Source organism: Zalophus californianus, chromosome 4, assembly GCF_009762305.2.
Source record: "Zalophus californianus isolate mZalCal1 chromosome 4, mZalCal1.pri.v2, whole genome shotgun sequence".
Taxonomy (NCBI): domain Eukaryota; kingdom Metazoa; phylum Chordata; class Mammalia; order Carnivora; family Otariidae; genus Zalophus; species Zalophus californianus.
In genome coordinates this window covers 191141179-191161140 of record NC_045598.1, presented here as the reverse complement: position 1 = coordinate 191161140, position 19962 = coordinate 191141179, and the positions used below count along the sequence as shown (strand labels likewise).

The 19962-nt window shown below is 47.0% G+C and overlaps 1 protein-coding gene across 5 annotated transcripts in view; it reads right to left on the bottom strand.

Annotated features, from left to right (window-relative positions):
* The window catches only part of PPP1R16A (protein phosphatase 1 regulatory subunit 16A), a 38218-nt gene that overhangs the window by 12031 nt on the left and 6225 nt on the right, over positions 1-19962 (bottom strand). Inside the window, exon 1 of one of the 5 annotated variants that reach the window (XM_027600788.2) lies at positions 10070-10185. The exons of 3 other annotated variants lie outside the window; for them this stretch is intronic. The gene's annotated coding sequence lies outside the window, so the exon portion shown is untranslated. Of the gene's footprint in view, positions 1-2498; positions 2519-10069; positions 10186-19962 lie in introns of those variants that run through there. One more of the 5 variants, XM_027600782.2, reaches the window with a different exon arrangement.

Below are 19962 nucleotides of genomic sequence, written 5' to 3'. Positions count from 1 at the left end.
TATTTGAGAGAGTAATGGCTGAAATTTTTGCAAATTTGAAGGAAAGGTAATACACTCACAAATCCAGGGGTTTAAATGAAACCTAAGTAGGAAAAACACAAAGGAGGTCAGAATGAGCACATAATAACTAAACTGCTGAAAAAGTGATAAAAAAATTACAATTATCCAAAAAAACCTTACAAACAGAGGAGCAAAAATAACTATAACCACAAAATTCTTGTCAGAAAACAATTTCAAGCCAGAGGACAAAGCAAGGACATCATTAATGTGCTAAAAACAAAAACAAAAATATACAAATCAAAACAAAAACACTGCCAATCTAGAGTTATATACTCAGAGAAAATATCCTTCCAAAAACACAATACCTTTTCAGACAAACAAAAGCTGAGAGTACATAACACCTATAGACCTGAACTACAAAAAATATATTTTTTAAAGATTTTACTTACTTGTCAGAGAGAGAGAGAGAGAGAGAGAGAGAATGGCAGAGGCAGAGGGAGAAGCAGGCCCCCCACTGAGCAGGGAGCCTGATGCGGGACTTGATCCCAGGACCCTGGGACCATGACCCGAGCTGAAGGCAGACGCTTAACCGACTGAGCCATCCAGGTATCTCTGAACTACAAAAATATTAATGAAAGTTTACTTGGATGAAGAAAAATGATTCTGGATGAAAATCTGGGTTGACATAAAAAAAAAAAAAGAATCCTGGAAATGGGATATGGTGGCTGAATATAAAACACATTTTTCTCATCTGGTAAATTTCACTGATAGTTGACTGCCCTAGCTAGACCTGGTAACTCAATGACATGATCAAAAGTCTATCTCAGATCTAATCACAACCATAATGAGAGACCACCTCACGCCCATTTAGGAAGGCAAGAAAACTCCAAAAACAAACAAACAAACAAAAAACCAAACTAAACCAAACCAACAAACAAAAACAGGAAAAGAAAAAGTGTTGGTGAGGATGTGGAAAAACTGGAACCCTGGGACCCTTTTGGTGGGATTGTAAAATGGTATAGCCAATATGGAAAACAGTATGGTAGTTCCTAAAAAAATATTAGAATCACCATATGATTCAGCAATCCCACTTCTTGGTATATATCAAAAAAGAATTGAAAGCAGGATCTCAAAGAGATATTCACAATAACCAAGAGGTAGAGATAACCCAAACGTCCACTGGTGGGTGGATGGATAAACAAAATGTGGTACGTACAATGGAATATTATTCATCCTCAAAAAGGAAGGAAATCTTGTTACATGCTACAACATGGATGAACACGAACAGTATGCTGAGTGGAATAAACCAATCACAAAAAGACACATACTGTGTGCTTCTTGTATGGATATCTAAAAAAGTCAAATTCATAGAAACGGAAAGTAGAATAGTGATTAACAGGGGCTGTGGGGAAGGGAGAGCGGGGAGCTACTGTTTCATGTGTATCAAGTTTCAGATTACAAGACAAAAGAGATCAGGAGATCAGTGAATATGTGACTATACTTAACAACGTAAATAGGGTTGTGGATCGAGCTCTGTGCTTGGTGTGGAGTCGGCTGGAGATTCTCTCCCTCACCCTCGGCTCCCCCACCAAAATAAATAAGATCTTAAAAAAAAAAAAATTCCACTCCAGACTCATCAGAGACACAGCCATAGGGAAGAATAAAGCCGCAGGGGTATCAGGAAGAAGGGAAAAATATCTGTGCGATCCCAGCACAGGGGAAAGCCTTTCTAAACGTGACACAAAATCCAGAAACGAAAAGTAAAACTGATAAATCCAGTTGCACCAGATCTTCAAAATGTCTGCACTGAGGGGCAAAACAAATCAAAACAAAGCCTACAAAACCAGGAAACAGATGGTCAACTGGGCAAAACATGTACAATAAACATGACAAAGTGGTCCTGAGGTCAATCATGATGGGGCCATGCAGCAGCTCACGGGACAAAGGACACAGATCCCATTGAAAACATCCAGTTAGATACTCAAGGCCCTAATAATTAGCAGGACATGAGCCTGGACGGCACATGTGGCTGGACCAGAGAGGCCCAGGGTGCCAGCCTCGAGGATGCACCTGGGACATCCAGGGAAATGGAAAAGGCCTTGGACCAAGTACAGTGTCAAGACACTGCCTCGCAGGTGTACCTCCCACTGCACAGGTGATCCTTCTCAAAGAACGAGCCTTCGTGTGTGTGTGTGTGTGTGTGTGTTTTAAGATTTTATTGTATTTATTTATCTGACAGAGAGAACACAGCGAGAGAGGGAACACAAGCAGGGGGAGTGGCAGAGGGAGAAGCAGGCTTTCCCTGGAGCAGGGAGCCCGATGCGGGGCTCGATCCCAGGACCCTGGGACCACGACCTGAGCCGAAGGCAGATGCCCAATGACTGAGCCGCCCAGGCGCCCCCTTCCTGTGTTTTTAAAAGAGAAGGATACAGAGACCACTGCGAGCTCAGCAGAGGGCCCCCCATGGAGAATTGGCAAGGACACGGCGGGGGCCCCACCTCCTGAGAACTTGGCTGAGCTAGGAGAGAAGGAAGAGACAGGCTTGATCAGAGAAGCAGCATCGAGGGGGCTTCTGACCCTGCTCTCGATTCCCCAATTCTGAAACCACCTCAGCCCCCTAGCCTGGAAGGGGGTACCCACCCGCCCCGTTCCTCACTGTGGCCTGCAGCCCCTTCCCCACTCCTCTCTGCAGCTGTCCCAGCTGATACCAGCCATCGGCTGTGCCCACCACCACCACCAGCCCTTGCTGTGGGCATTGCCCCATCGCTGCGCCAGGTCTGAACTCCTGGTGGTCTCGATTTCCCGGGACCACCCTTCAACTCCCTGCTCCTCAGTCTTGACCTCTTCTTCCTGCCAATGACCTCATCCTCTGCCCCAGTTATGCCCTTGACCCTGTCACCATCTGTAACTGTCCCCCTTCACCCCCACTCTGGCATTTCCTCAACACCCCATGCTCGACCATCACCTCCCCCGCAGCCCGGTCCTGCAGATGCTGACCCCAGCACTCCGGAGCCCCCACGCTGTCATGTCCTCACCTTCAGCTTCAAGCTGTGCTCTCCACTGCTCCTCTACTGTGCACAGGTGGGAACCCCAGCCTGTCCAGCACGACTGCCCAACTCTGAATGAACCAGCAGAGCCACGGACTCAAGACCACACCTCAGACAAGTGCGGGGCCCACTCTGTAGAGGCCGCTTTTAGGCAGCCAACTTGAGCCATGGAAACCTGGAGAAGGCAGAGGGCCTACAGTCACCCCCAGCCCCCTGGCTGAAGACAAACAGGCCGATCAGGTGACCCACCTCAAAATAGCTATAAGCCCTAGCTGCCCAATGGGCCACTTACATCCAGACACAGGTACCAAAAAAGGAAAATTCCCTACATTCCCACACCTCCTCACTTTCCCCCTTTAACTGCAGCCCTGCATGCCCGCCTCCTGGCAGACAGTCTCTCCCTCCCTGCCCCTCGTGCTGTCCTGCCCACCCACTGCTCCCTTGCGGTGTATTCAATAAACTCTCCTTTGTTCTGCCTCACCCACGGGGCCGGCCTCCACCCGACTGGGTCGCCGCACACTTGGTGGCCCCCATCCAATCAGGATACCCCACACACTCAATGGCACTAATTCTCTGAGAAATCTTACAGCTTCCTTTGCCTCTTCTCCCTCATTTTCATGCTCAGCTGCTGACATGTTTCATGAGAAGACAGAAGCCATCAGACAAGGGTATCCACCTACTCGAACAATCCATCTGCCACTGCTCCCCACCTCCCCCACAATGCTTCATCCACTGCAAGGACCCGGACCCACGTCCCCAGGACCCCTCCAGAACCCCTGTCTCCCAGCATCAGCTCTCTCCTGCCTCTGGGTACTTCCCATCAGCACAATGATTATCCCAACCTAATTTGAAAAACAACAAACGGTACTGGATGAGACAAGGAGGTTTGCTATCACTACTTCTATTCATATTTGTACTAAGGTTCTAGCCAATGCAACTGGGCAAGAAAAAGAAATAAGTGGAATAAGGAAGGGTACAAAAAATTCATTATTTGCAAATGACATTGTGTATGATAAAAACCTGAACAATCCTATAGAAAAACTATTAGGGTTAATTAAAACAGAGCAATATTGGCAGATACAGGGTCAACGTAAAAAATAATTGTACTTACAAATACTAGCAACAACGAGACAATGAAACATTACCATGCTGTTTATAGAAATACAATAGTATCCAAAACCATTAATGTCTAGTTATAAGTCTAACAAAAGAGGCACAAGACCTATACACAGAAAACCACAAAACCTTTTTTAAAAGCACGAGGGAAGACCTGGCGAATAACAGGGTCCACCATGCTCATGGGCCACAAGCCTCAGAACTGGCAGAATGTCATTTTCCCCCAGCCATCGAAGGTCCAATGCAATCCCAACCAAAACACAGTAGCTGTATTTGAAACTCACAAAACTTATTCTCCAATTTACGAGAAATGCAAAAGGCCAAGAACAGTCAGGACAATCCTAAAAAAGAACAAATCTGAAGTACTCACACTCTTCCATAACAAAACTTAATATAAAGATTGGTAAGTAAGACTCTGAGGTACTGGCTTAGGGGTAAACAGATCATGGAACAGAAGAGAGTCCAGAAACAAATCCACTAAGTGTAGACACTCAATTTATGACAGCACAGAGCAGCAGAAAAAGAACCTTTCCAACAATGGAGCTGGGTCAACTGGACAGCCACAGGTAAAAAAAACTCATCTTAATCGCTACTCCAGGTGCACTGTGCATCTCAATGGTAAAGGCGAAGCCATACAGCTTCTACAGACTGGACACCAAAAGCACAGTCCCTAAATGACAACTTGAACCACACCACAATTAAGAACTTTTGCTCCACGAAAACCATGTGAAGAGGGTGAAAAGCCAAGCTATTGACTGGAGAGCATGTCTGCAAATCACAGACCAAAGGACTTCTCTCTGGCTCACATAAAGGACTCAAAACTCAGCAGTAAAAACCAAACAATCCAATTAGAAAATGGGCAAAAGGTGTGAACAGACATTTCACTGAAGAGGATACAAAGATGGCAAAGAAAGCCCATGGAAAGATCTTCAGCAGCATTAGCCATGAGGAAAACGAAGATGAAAACCACGCGAGGTGTCCCTGCATACCCATCAGAATGCCAAGGGTCTCCCACATTGCTGGTGGTCACATAAGATGGTGCAGCCACTCTGGAAAACAGACCAGCAGTTTCTTAAAAACACTAAGCATGTGCTCACCATATGACCCAACAGCCGTACTCTCAGGCATTCGTCCCACATAAATGGACATTCAAGTTCACACAAAAACCTGGACATGAACTTCACAGCAGATTTATTCATAACGGCCCCAAACTGGAAACATCCCAGGCCTTCAATGGGCAAAAGTTTAACCAAACTCTGGCCCACCCACATCATGGCACACGCCTCAGCAACCAAAAGGGTCCGACTCTGGCTTTTCCCGCCATCTTGGAGTGTGCGGAGGCCTGCTGGGAACAGGACTTCCCATAGCACCGAAGAACGCCCGGAAGGCTGTGGTCCAAGGCCATTCTTGCTGGCTATAAGCGGGGTCTCTGGAACCAGAGGGAGCACACAGCGCTTCTTAAAATCGAAGGTGTTTATGCTCAAGATGAAACGGAATTCTATCTAGGCAAGAGATGTGCTTATGTGTACAAAGCAAAGAACAACACAGTGACTCCTGGGGGCAAACCAAACAAAACCACAGTAATCGGGAAAAGTAACTCGTGCTCATGGAAACAGTGGCATGGTTCATGCCAAATTCCGAAGCAACCTTCCTGCTAAAGCCACTGGCCACAGAATCCGTGTGATGCTGTACCCCTCAAGGATTTAAATTTAATGAAAAGTAAATAAAGGTGTAGAACTGTTCTCTTGTTAAAAAAAAAAAAAGGGTCCGACTCTGGATGCACACAGCCTGCGTGGATCTCAAGGGCACTGGGCTCCTCCCTAACAGTCACACCCTGCATGATTCCATTTATAAAAAATGCTTGGGGCGCCTGGGCGGCTCAGTCGTTAAGCATCTGCCTTAGGCTCAGGTCGTGATCCCGGGGTCCTGGGATCGAGCCCCGCGTTGGGCTCCCTGCTCAGCAGGAAGCCTGCTTCTCCCTCTCCCACTCCCCCTGCTTGTGTTCCTTCTCTCACTGCCTCTCTCTGTCAAATAAATAAATAAAACCTTAAATAAAATAAATAAATAAATAAAAATAAAAAATCCTTGATATGGTAAGATCTTAGGGTGGGGGTGGAGGAAGACCGTGGCCATGGCCACTCAGGGCAGCACAGGGTCCTGGCCATGGAGCTGTTCTGCACTTGACTCTGGTGGTCACACAAATCTGTACAGTTAACAAGACTGCCCAGAAGTACATGCACACGTTTGTGCGCACACAGAGATGCATGTAACACTGGTAAATCTGAAAAGGTCAGTGGAGTGTGTGAACGTCAGTGTCCTAGATGCCTTCAGGGGACTGCGTGGGGCGGGGGGGCATGTGTGCCAGGGGTCTGTCTCTCTGAACTACTTCTCACAACTGTATGTAAATCTACAGTGATCTCAAAAGAAAATGTAAAAGTAAAGGGAACGAAGAAAGAAGGCCTGGAGTAGGAAATGGCATTGGCGACACATGGTTAGCACTACTAAAAAGCAAAAGGAACCCTTCTACCAAATAGGGAAATGGGCCAAGACCTTCCACTAGCACCTCACCTCAGCCACACAAGGTGCCTCCGGCCATCAGTCAGTCCCTCCCCCCAGAGCGGAGACCAACAATGGGGAAGGCACAGAGGAACGGTGATTGTCCTGGACCACCAACAGGGTGTCCATGGTACACATGTCCTCCACTGCAGGCACTGCCCCAATGGAAACGTGCTCCAGGGGCACGGCTAGATAGGACATTCCCAGGACAGTTGACCAACTGGGACCCAGGCTGTGAGCTCAAGTGCCGTATCAACGTCCAGCTCCCTGCACCTTCAGGAAATGCATGCTCAAGGATTACGGGCACGAATGGCTTCCCAAGCACCTGGCCTCATCGGCAGCAGGGAACCACCAGGATCATTCCAGCAGCAGAATGGGAAGGATCAGCTGTCACATAACTCTCACTTGGCACAGCATCAGAATGCACTTTCAGAGACCAGCCCTACGAGGCTGGAGAGATTATTACTCTTGCTTACGGCCCAGGGTGGCAGGATTCTTGAGAGAGGAGCCATACCCACACTGTTCTACAGCTGGCTAAACATGCTCACCTGTCATTCTAGGCTCACAAGTATCTCAAAGCCAACACAGGAATGGAGTTAATGGGCTCCTACCCCAAATGGGTCCTTCCTCCATGCCCTAATCTCTCAGAGTGGCATATGCCTGTCCCTCGGTCCTTCTGCCAGCCTCCCACCACCGGGTCTCAAGGACACATCACGGGCAGCCCCCTGGTGGACCTGACTCCAATCCTGCACTCTGCGGTCTCCTATGGTCCCTGTGACTCCCCTGGGTCCAGCCTCCACCACCCAGACTCCACACTCTCGGGAGAACACCCAGGAAGTGAGTGCCTACTCTGGGAACACCCTTAGAACTGGCCACCCAGTACCACGGTTCAATGACCTTGACACCACAATTGTCACCAAGGCAGACCTCAGCTCCGGAAGGCCTACATCTCCTGCTCACTCCAGGTTTGATTCATTTCTTCCACAAGCAGCGGTTACCACTCCTGCTCCTCCAGGGCTGGCACTCAAGGGAAGGGTGGTGAATGATTGACGCACCTATAAGGTGCCATCTCACGGGCAGGAAGGAGCATCCAGTCCAAGTGAAGGGTCAGTGTAAAGACCCGGAAGGAAGACACCTCGAGAGTCTGAGAACCAGGAAGCAGGCAGCAGCAGCATGGCCAGGCCCTGATTCCCACTCAGTCTGCACCTCCCACCAGCTGTTCTGCGTCCAGCTGGGGCTCCAGCCTGTCTGCGTCCTGTAGCCCCAGGGGAATGAAAATGCACACGGGGTCCTGACAGCCCTATGGAAGGCCAGAGCTTCTCACGCAGCCTACGGACGACCTGGGCCCGGGGCCTGCACGGGTTTCCACCCGAGCAGTCAGCAGCCCTGTTCATCCCCCACCCAGGACACCATCCCAGCACCGTCCAGCCACGCTGGATCTCCTGTCAGTCCTGCGAGCCTTGTGCCGAGGATGGACAGGCTTCCTCACATTTCCCCCAGTATGTTGGGGTCCTCTTTGAGAACTCTTTTTTACTGTGAAGTGTGATACAAATACAGAAAGTGCGTAAAGCACATGTAAACTGGACACACGAGACCATGTGAGCACCACCTGTCAGGACAATGAGCGGGCACCGGAGCCTTCCCCTCACCCCTCAGTTTTCGTCAGGTTTTCTACCTATGCGCCCATGCATGCCTTCCGACCATGGGAGTGTGGGATGCGTCCACTCTGAGTGTGTGGCTCCAAGTCACTCTGCTGCCATCCGGTTGCCCAGCTGCCCAGCACCACTGGTTCAACAGCTGCTTCTCCCCACGGTTCTGCAGCGCCACCCTGGTCATAAAGTTCCCACATGGCTGAACCTGTTCTAGATTCTTGACTCTGTTCCACTGGCCCATGTGCTGACCCCTGAGCCTGTAGGAGAGCTCATCCTGCCTGCGGCTCTATGATCGGTCTCCTCTTGAGCTCCCCAGCCCGCTGCCAAGGACCAACTCGCCCGGCCTCAACTTCCTCTCAGACCCTCGCAGGAGGCCTGCGTCCTTTCTCAGGGACCTTGGTGCTCCTCAGACTCCCCTACCATAGAGCCGTAGAGCCAGATGAAACTGAAGCTATCATGGTTTCTGTCCTACAACAATGAAATTTCATTTGGCTCAGTTACAACTGCCGGGTGACAAGCCCGTGAGGGGATCTGTGAGGCCGTGGCGGCCAGACTAGGCACTACCCATGTGTGGACCACACGAGGCAGGGGCCACAGCGAGCTTTGGCAGCAGTGCCTGTGAGGGGCCGGAATCTGGGAAGGCCTCTCCCCAAACATCGGGAGGCTCCCCAAAACTTGGGAGGCCTCGCTCCCCCATTTTCTTTCCCTTTGCCATCCAAAATAAAGCTAATAAACTTAACAGCAAGGTGTCAGGGGCCTAGCCAACCTCATGAAAGAAGTCTGGCTGGAGGCACCTCCATTTGAAAAGAGGTTCGCTGAGCAAAGAGAAAAGCCAGGCCTTGGCTAGGAGAGATTACGGACAGAGGGTTTCCTGAGGGCCCTGGTCACCTGGAGGCCAGCACAGCCTCCAGTCCCTTGGCGGCCACACTGTCCCATTTAGTCTCAGCCTAATCACTGCAGTGGGCCAGGACCCCATCGTGTAGATTTGGAAATTAAGGTCCGTCAGGTACAAAATGGTCAAAATCACAAAGTTGTAACCCTGGGTCTGCTCTGACTCAGAACGCGTGCCCCAACAATGACCCTTGGGCAGGGAACAGTGGTGAGGGAAGCTGGAGCGGGGGTTGTAGACAAGACCCATGGGCCAAACAGCCTTAGAACAAGAGATGTGCCAGGTGTAGATGACCAACTGAGCACACACACGTACCCACAGTGAGACCCCGCCCCCCACCGGCCTAGTGGGAGGGCCAACAGAGAGGAAGGGAATTCATGTCAGTACACAGATTCCTGAAGCTGGAGGGAAGAAAGAGGGGAGCCACTGCACAGAGAGGACAGCAAAGGGGAGGTGTCCAGGGGATGGCGGAGGTCAGGACACTCGAGACGTGATAAAGGGGACTGGTAACACATAAGCCAGCAGCATCCCCATGGACCTAAAGCCAGCCAAGAACACCATTCCTCCAGGGGTGCAGGAGACGGAACAGGACACACAGATGAGAAAGCATAATTCGTGCATCCCACCCGGCTGTGCAGACAGACAGACTGACTGATGTCATTTCCAACTTCTGCAACACAGAATTAGGAACTACGGTACAGGACAGAATATAACTTCATCAACCCGGCAGTGTAAAGTGACGGCGTATGGGAAAAACATCCTGACGACCTCAGGATCTATGCACAAATGAACTGAAAACAGGAACTCACATATCTACGCGCCAATGTTCAACATGATTCACAGCAGCTAGAAAGCAGAAACTCAAATGTCCACCAGCAAATGAAAAGATAAACTTGGTCTATCCATACGGTGGAATATTCAGCCATAAAAAAGAAGTTAGTCCTGACACATGCCACAAATGTATTGACAAAAGGACACACAGTGTGTGATTCCACTTGGAGGAGGACCGAGAATAGGTAAATTCACAGACACAGAATGCAGGCTGTCCGGGGCTAGGGGGCGGGGCTAGGGGGCAGGGGCGGGGACTGTTTAAAGGGGACAGAGTCGGGGCGCCGGGGTGGTGCAGCTGGTAAAGCGTCTGCCCTCAGCTCAGATCATGATCTCAGGGTCCTGGGATCGAGTCCCGCACTGGGCTCCCTGCTGAGCAGGGAGTCTGCTTCTCCCTCTCCCTCTGCCCCTCTCCCCCGCTCCTTCTCTCTCTCTCTCCCAAAAATATATAAATAAAATCTTTAAAAAAATAAAGTGTCCTTAAAAAAAAAAAGAAAGAAAAAAAAGAAAGAAAGGGGACAGAGTTTCTGCTTCAGGTGGCTAAAAGTTTCCGGTAACGGATACAGATGATGACTACACAATATGGAGGATGTACTTAGTGCCACTGAATTGTACCTAAAAATGGTTACAATAGATTTTATGTCACGTACATTTTATCACAGTTACGAAAAAAAAAGCAAAGGCACAGGTGACTAGAGGAAGGGGAGGAAAATGAGCCCCGTACCAGCCCCGCTCTCGTACAAGGCTGCACAAGCAGGGACAGAGGTTCGCCCAGGTGGTGGGAAATTGCCCAAATGACCTGTTGTCAATAATCACGTGACCAGCTATGAAGCTCATATTTTTACCCCAAGACTGTTCTAGGCTTATTGTGGGATGCAGCAGATAAGCAGTTCATACTTAACACTTGTAATATCACAATTCTGTCATCCTGGGTCACTGAGAACCAAGATTCTTGGCATGGGAGAAAAAAAGATACAAATACAAGAGCAAGAGCAAGGAGGTAAAATAAAATTCCTGTAGTCTTAAATATGACCTGGAAGTATCAATAAAATTTGTAATGTTATTTAATTAATTTATTTTTTAAATAATTATTTATTGTTACGTTAATCACCATACATCATTAGTTTTTGATGTAGTGTTCCATGATTCATTGTTTGTGCATAACACCCAGTGCTCCACGCAGAACGTGCCCTCTTTAATACCCATCACCAGGCTAACCCATCCCCCCACCCCCCTCCCCTCTAGAACCCTCAGTTTGTTTTTCAGAGTCCATCGTCTCTCATGGTTCATCCTAATTTATTTTTTTTTGAAGATTTTATTTATTTGACAGAGAGAGACACAGCGAGAGAGGGAACACAAGCAGGGGGAGTGGGAGAGGGAGAAGCAGGCCTCCCACCAAGCAGGGAGCCTGATGCGGGCCTCGATCCCAGGACCCCAGGATCATGACCTGAGCTGAAGGCAGACACTTAACCGACTGAGCCACCCAGGCACCCCATGTTATTTAATTAATTTATTTTTTTTTAAAGATTTTATTTATTTATTTGAGAGAGCGAGAGCACATGAGAGGGGGGAGGGCCAGAGGGAGAAGCAGACTCCCCGCTGAGCAGGGAGCCCGATGCGGGACTCGATCCCGGGACTCCAGGATCATGACCCGAGCCGAAGGCAGTCGCTTAACCAACTGAGCCACCCAGGCGCCCCCCATGTTATTTAATTTAAAACAAACTTCCTACTTCTGTCCACTGAAAAGACCCAGAAACAGTGAGCAGCCCAGCAGCAAGGAGCACTCCAAAAACCCAGCCTGAAATCTCCATTTTCCTTAAAAATGTCTTTATAGAAATGGCTGATTCCAGGCCTGTGGCTTGAGACGTCCGAGCTTAACGTGAAACATCTTGTCACAGCAAGCAATACGGGAGCGGTCAGACTATGGGGCCCACATCAGACACTCCCACTGCCAAACACCGGAGGACAAACGTGTACCCATTTGGCCAGAAGACTAAGTGGGATGGGCTGAAACCTATCAAACCCAGACACTGAAATCCACACTGAAAACAAAACAAGCTCATTGTCAGCGAATTCTAACTCAGTATTTTGAAAACCATAAAATAAGAGAGAATTGGTCAGTTTGTTTTGTTTTTTGTGTGTTTTGTTTTTCTCATCACTGCAAGTACACTCCTTAATCCCAGCACCTAGTTCACCCACCCTCCCCCCAACTCCCTCTGGTGACCATCTGTTTGCCCTCTTCTCCTATATGAACGCTACCAATACCTGATGTGGGAGAATTTTTATCAATCACAGAAAAGACAACTGGACAAATGTGCCTCACAATGGAAGAACAACCATCTTATATAAAGCAGTCTTCTTAAACAATAAAAAACTAAAGAGAATCTGATTAAGGTTTGATACGACTACCAGTTTCTAGGAAATGTGGGAGACCGAGAACAACACATCAAAGGGCACCACAGAGGCACAATCAGAAAGATCAATGACGTGGGAAACTATAAAAACAAGTGACCAAGTTTCTTCAACAAATAAACTGAATAAGAAAAAAATGATGGTCAGGGAACCTATATATTTAAAGAAGCTTAAGAGGGCTCCTGGGTGGCTCAGTTGGTTAAGTGACTGCCTTCGGCTCAGGTCATGATCCTGGAGTCCCGGGATCGAGTCCCACATCGGGCCCCCTGCTCGGCAGGGAGTCTGCTTCTCCCTCTGACCCTCCCCCCTCTCACGCTCTCTATCTCTCATTCTCTCTCTCAAATAAATAAATAAAATCTTTAAAAAAAAATAAAGAAGCTTAAGAGACATGTGCAACATATGTACCTTTTTTGGATCCAAATTCAAACAAATCATAAAATGTATAACGATGACATTTATGAGACAAATAGAAATTTGTCTAGTTGTCTCCGTGCTCTCTTTCTCTAGCTCTCACCCTCTCTCAAATAAATAAATAAGATCTTAAAAAAAATAAGGATTTTATTTATTTATTTGTCAGAGAGAGAGAGCACAAGCAGGGGAGCGGCAGGCAGAGGGAGAAGCAGGCTTCCCGCTGAGTAGGGAGCCCGATGTGGGACTCGATCCCAGGACCCTGGGATCATGACCTGAGCTGAAGACAGAGGCTTAACCGACTGAGCCAGCCAGGCGCCCCTAGGTATTGTGGTATATTTTTAAAGTATCCCTTCTAGGGGCGCCTGGCTGGCTCAGTTGGTAGAGCCTCCGAATCTTGATCTCAGGGGACTCTTGATCTCAAGGTCATGAGTTCAAGCCCCACGCTAAGTGTAGAACTTACTTTTTAAAAAAAGCATTCCTTCTAGAAATAGATACAAAAATACTTACAGAGTGAATAATATATTTGAGATTTGCTTCAAAATAATATAAAAGATATAGGTGAAACAAAACCGACATCAGTTGGTAATTGTTGAAGTTGGATGAAGAATATATGAGGACCATTGTATTCTACCTACTTGTATAGATGTTTGAAATTTTCCATTAATAAAAGCTAAAAAAAAAACAAACCTGATTTCACTAGAGTAGACCATATGCTGGAACACAATCCAAGATTCAGCAACTTTATAAGGAATGAAAATAGAGTATGTTCACTGACCACAATGGAATTAAATTAGAAATTTAAATTAATTAGATTTAATTTAGATTTAATTAAATTAATAAATTTAAATTAAATTAAGAATCAATAACAAAAATATATCTGGAAAAATTCCCAAATATTTGGAAGCTTAAAAGCATACTTCTAGGGGTGCCTGGGTGGCTCAGTCATTAAGCATCCACCTTCGGCTCAGGTCATGATCCCAGGGTCCTGGGATCAAGTCCCACATCGGACTCCTGGCACAGCAAGAGGCCTGCTTCTCCCTCTCCCACTCCCCCTGCTTGTGTTCCCTCTCTTGCTGTCTCTCTGTCAAATAAATAAATAAAATCTTAAAAAAAAAAAAAAGCATACTTCTAAATAGCCTACAGGCTAAGGTAGGAATCAAAATGGAAATTATAACATATTTTGAGCTGAATGAAAATGAAAACATACATATCAAAATATGTGAGATACAGTTAAAGCTGTGCTTAGAAGGAAATGTTTACCTTTGATTACTTAAATAAGAAGGTCAAATCAATGACCTAAGCTTCCACTTAAGAAGCTAGAAAAAGAGGGGAAAATTAAACCCAAAGTAAGTAAAAGAAAATACTAATAAGAACAAAAAATGATGAAATACAAAACAGACAAATAGAGGAAAATATTGAAACTAAAAGCTGTTCCTTTCAGGGGCACGTGGGTGGCTCAGTCAGTTAAGCATCTTACTTTGGCTCAGGTCATGATCTCAGGATCCTGGGATGGAGCCCCACATTGGGCTCCGCGCTCAATGGGGAGCCTGTTTCTCCTTCTCTCTCTGCCCCTCCCCCAACTCGTGCTCGTGTGCGCACGCTCTCTCTCTCAAATAAATAAAATCTTAAAAAAAAAAAACCTGTTCCTTTGAGAATCACAATAAAGGGGCGCCTGGGTGGCTCAGTCATTAAGCGTCTGCCTTCAGCTCAGGTCATGATCCCAGGGTTCTGGGATCGAGCCCCACATTGGGCTCCCTGCTCCGCGGGAAGCCTGCTTCTCCCTCTCCCACTCCCCCTGCTTGTGTTCCCTCTCTCGCTGTGTCTCTCTCTGTCAAATAAATAAAATCTTAAAAAAAAAAAGAAAAAGAAAATCACAATAAAATTGATAACTAATCAAGAAAGAAGACAGGGGTGCCTGGGTGGCTCAGTCAGTGGAGCGTCTGATTCTTGGTTTTGGCTCACGTCATCATCTCGGGGTTGTGAGATCAAGCCCCATAATGGGCTCCACGCTCAGCAGGGAGTCTGCTTGAGATTCTTTCCCTCCCCCTCTGCCCCTACCCCTGCTCAGGCACGCATGCTCTCTCTCTAAAATAAATAAATCTTAAAAAAAAATAAAAGACAAAATTACCAATATCATGAATGATAAAGGGGGCATCACTACAGACCTCACAGACCATGAACAGATTAAAATGGTAATGTTCTGAACAATTTATGACAATAAACTCAACAACTTAGGTCAAGGGTCAATGGACTAGAGCCCATAGACCAAATCTGGCCTAGCACCTGTTACTGTAACTGAAGTTTTATGAGAATTTAGCAGTACTCATTTGTTTATGTATTGTCTATGGCTGCTTTGTGCTACAACACCACATGGCCTAAAAAGCCTAAAATATTTACCATTTGGCCCTTTATAGAAAAAAATTGCCATGTTTGACTTAGATAAATGGGCAAAATACCTGAATGAAACAAATTATCAAAATGAACTCAAGAAGAAACAGAAAACTTGAATAGCCCTATTATCTATTAAAGAAATTAAATTTGCAGATACAAACTTTCCCAAAAAGAAACTCCAGGCCCAGGGCGCCTGGGTGGCTCAGTTGGTTAAGCGACTGCCTTCGGCTCAGGTCATGATCCTGGAGTCCCGGGATCGAGTCCCATATCGGGCTCCCTGCTCAGCAGGGAGTCTGCTTCTCCCTCTGACCCTCCCCCATCTCATGTGCTCTCTCTCTCTCTCAAATAAATGAATAAAATCTTTAAAAAAAAAAAAAAAAGAAACTCCAGGCCCAAATAGTTTCACTGGTAACGTACATCAAACATTTAAGGAAGAAATAATGCCAAATGTACAGAAGCCCTTTCTAAAAATAGAAGAGAAAGGAACACATCCCCACTTATTTTATAAGGCCAGTATTACCCTGACTCTAAAACCAAAGACATGACAAGTTAAGAATACTACATGCCAATTTATTTATGAATAGCTTCAAGAATCCTTTAAAATTATTGCCAAATTGAATCCAGTAATATATAAAAAGGATAACACATCATGACCAAGTGGGATATATTACAAGAACAAAAAGTTGGTTTAACATTTTAAAAATCAAAATAGTTTACCATTTTAAAAAATACAATCAAATCAATAAAACCAGAAAAAGCATTTGGCAAAATTCAACATCTGGTCATAATAAAAAAACAAACAAATTTAGAAACTAGGAATAGAAGGAAGCTTCCTCAGCTAAATCATGCCTACGGGAAAAGAGTGAACCCTTCCTCCTAGGATCAGGGACACCAATCCCGTTCAACATTATACTAGAGGTCCTAGCCAGGGCACTAAGTCAAGACACAAAACGCATGCAGATTGGGAAGGAAGATGTAAAATTCTTCAGATTCACAAAGCATGTAGGTAGGTATGCAGAAGACATGTAGGAAATCCTTGGGCGTGTCTGGGCGGCTCAGTCCGTGGAGTGTCTGACTCTTGATTTCAGCGCAGGTCGTGACCTCAGGGCTGTGAGATTGAGCCCCACACTGGGCTCTGCCCTTCACGTGGAGTCTTCTTGCCTTCTCTCTCCCCCTCTCTTTCTGCTCCACCCCACCAATAAATAAATATAAACAGATAAAATCTTTTTAAAAAAATAATTAAAAAAAAAAAGAGGGGCGCCTGGGTGGCTCAGTCGGTTCAGTGTCTGCCTTCAGCTCAGGTCATGATCCTAGGGTCCTGGGATCGAGCCCCACATCAGACCCCTTGCTGAGCAAGGAGCCTGCTTCTCCCTCTGCCTGCCCCTCTACCTACCGCCCCCCCCCCGCTTGTGCTCTCTGACAAATAAATAAATAAAATCTTTAAAAAAAAATCCTTAGTAATCTACAATTGGGATACTAGAATAAATATATTTAGCAAGGTTGTGAAATACAAGGACAATATGTCAAAATTAACTGTATGTCTCTGTACTGCCAACCAACAATTGGAAAATGTAAAATGTTCATTATCATTTACAAAATTAGTATCACAAAGTATAGAACACTTTGACACCCCCTTCAAAAGGTAGAGTCTAATCCACTTTTCCTTCAGTATTTAGTTACCCCTAACAAACAGAAAACAAACCCCAAAAATGGCAGAAACTGAACAAACAGAAAACAAGCAAACAGAAATGGCAATGTATAATTTCTGAGATTAGGGCATAAAAGGTAATGCAGCCTCTTGCTGGCCCTCTGTTGGGTCTCTGGTGCTGGAGGAACGTAGCTGGTATGCTGTCTACAGAAAGGCCCACATGTGAAGAGCTGAGGCCTCCTGCCAACAGCCAGCTGAGGGCACCACCTGAGAGGCAAACCCTGCAGCCCCAGTCTAACCCTCAAACAAGGCAGCCCTGACTATCCGAACTGCAAGCACAGGAGACCTTGAACAGACACCACCCAGCTAAGCCGTTTTTTTAATTCCTGACCTACAGCAACTGTGAGATAATAAATGTTTATTGTTTCAAGTCACTATACTTTTTTTCTTAAGATTTTATTTATTTGTTTGACAGAGAGAGAGAGCACAAGCAGGGAGCCCGATGCAGGACTCGATCTCAGGACCCTGAGATCATGACCTGAGCCGAAGGCACACGCTGATTTGGTGCCCCAAATCACTATATTTTAGAGTAATGGGATACACAGCAATAGACAATACAATGTGAAAATTAGTAACAGGAGACCTCATTTAGAATGGAGTCGCGGGGCGCCTGGGTGGCTCAGTCGTTAAGCGTCGGCCTTCCGCTCAGGTCATGGTCCTAGGGTCCTGGGATCGGGCCCCGCATCGGGCTCCCTGCTCCGCGGGAAGCCTGCTTCTCCCTCTGCCACTCCCCCTGCCTGTGTTCCTGCTCTCGCTGTCTCTCTCTGTCAAATGAATAAATAAAACCTTAAAAAAAAAATAGAATGGAGTCGCGGGGCGGCCGGCAGGGGGCGCTCTCCCGTCAATTACTCACCAAGGGGGCCTTCCAAGCGGCGGCGGCTTTAGCTACCGCTGCACCGGCCCCGCCAGGGCAGGAGGAAGCGCTGCTGCTCCCCTGGCAGCCCCGGAGCCGAGGAGGAGAAGCCACTGCACTCCCGGCTCCCAGGTGACTCCCGGACTGTTGACCGACAGCAGCCCCTCCCAGCTCCCCCTCTCCTCCGTAAAAGAGCTTTGCTCGCCTTCGCTCTGCAGACCTGCCTGTGGATTTGCCAGAGTTTGCTTGTGCCAGGTTGCCATTCCCTGCTGCTCCCGAATAAACCCATTTCCGCTGGTAAAATAACCGGCAGTTTTATTTTTAAGGTTAACATTACTTGTGATCAGAAGTGAGATCCAGAAGACTCCCAGCAACGCCGAGGCTGCTGCACCCACAGAGCCAACTGAGCATACTGCTTTCCTACCCACCCTAGAGCTTGAGGGTAAGTGTTCTCCTAGATTTCAAGCTCTGCTCTCCACGCCTTATGCAAGATCTGTTTTAAAGTCTTGTTTTTTCCTGAGAATACCCATTTGGTCTTCAGTCCAACTCCTATTTGGAACTGGACTGTTCCTACTGGAACCGTGCTGGCCTCTGGTCTGACTCCTCCTGGAGCCAGGCTGTTCCTGTTGAAACCGCGCCGAGGAGGGATTGTTCTCTTTGCTCTATAGAAAACCCCCTGAGAAACTGGATCCCAGTGATCAAAATGCTTTGAGGGTGTCCTTCCTCCTGGGACTCTGGCCGTTTTACATTTAAATAACTACGGTCTCTCCACATGCTCATTTATAAGCAAATGGACTGACTTACCCAAAAGTAATTTAGAACATTAATGGCCATTATGGGGAGAAAAGGTGCGGGGTGGGGGAAGGGGGGAAGGGAGGAAGAAAGAGGGGAAAAACCTGAATGGGATGTGTATTTTAAATGGTATCTTGAGGCTTCTAAATGTTTTCAGAATTCTAAGTAGGCCTCCTTGAAAAATACTATTTCTGAATTAACTGAGGCAAACAAAGAACTGGAAGGAGTCAAAATGGTTTCTGAGGCCGCTCTTCCCCTTCCCATCTTCCCCGTCTGCACACACACAAAGCAACTACCGGTGCCCAGGCCCACCTCTGCTGTTTCCCTCTGTCCTCTCTGCCAGACTTCCGTTTCCTCTGAACCCCTCCCCACGGGCTCCTCTCCTGAACCCAGTAAAACATGCCCCTTTACACTCAGGTCTTCTTCGGAGCCCAGGTGGCACAGTCAGTTGAATGTCGGACGCTTGATTTTGGTTCAGGTCATGATTTCAGGGTCGGGAGATGGAGCCTGCTTAGGAATTCTCTCTACCGGGGGCGCCTGGGTGGCTCAGTTGGTTAAGCAATTGCCTTCGGCTCAGGTCATGATCCCGGAGTCCCAGGATCGAGTCCCGCATCGGGCTCCCTGCTCAGCGGGGAGCCTGCTTCTCCCTCTACCCCTGCCCCCTCTCCTGCTCTCTCTCTCTCTCTCTCTCTCTCTCTCTCTCTCAAATAAATAAATAAATAAATCCTTGAAAAAAAAAAAAAGGATTCTCTCTGCCTCTCCCTCTGCCCCTATTCCTCCCCACCCTCGAGCACTCTCTCGCTAAAAAAATAAATATAAATAAAAATTTAAAATTAACTCTTCTGCGGCACCTGGCTGGCTCAGTTGGTAGAACGACTCTTGATCTCAGGGCTTGTGAGCTGGAGCACCACGTTGGGCAGAGAGATTAATTAATTAATTAAAAAACAAATAAAGTTAAGTCTTCTGAGGCTCTAAATAAACCCTGTGGTGTCTGGGTGGCTCAGTGGGTTAAGTAATCTGCCTTCCGCTCAGGTCAAGATCTTTGCCCCATGATCTTCGGTGAAGCACACGACTCTTGATCTCAGGGTCACAGCTTTGGGCCCCACGTTGGGTGTAGAGATCACTTAAAAAATAAAAAAATCTTAAAAAAAAAATAAAGGATGAAAATGGTAAGTATGGTGCTGGGCACGCTATTGCAAGTCCTTTTGAAGTCACTGAGAGGGCACTTTGACCTCTGGCTACTTCAACACACAAGCTGTTCCATGTCCTTACTCTAGCCTGCACCTCAGCCAACAGTAAAACCATAA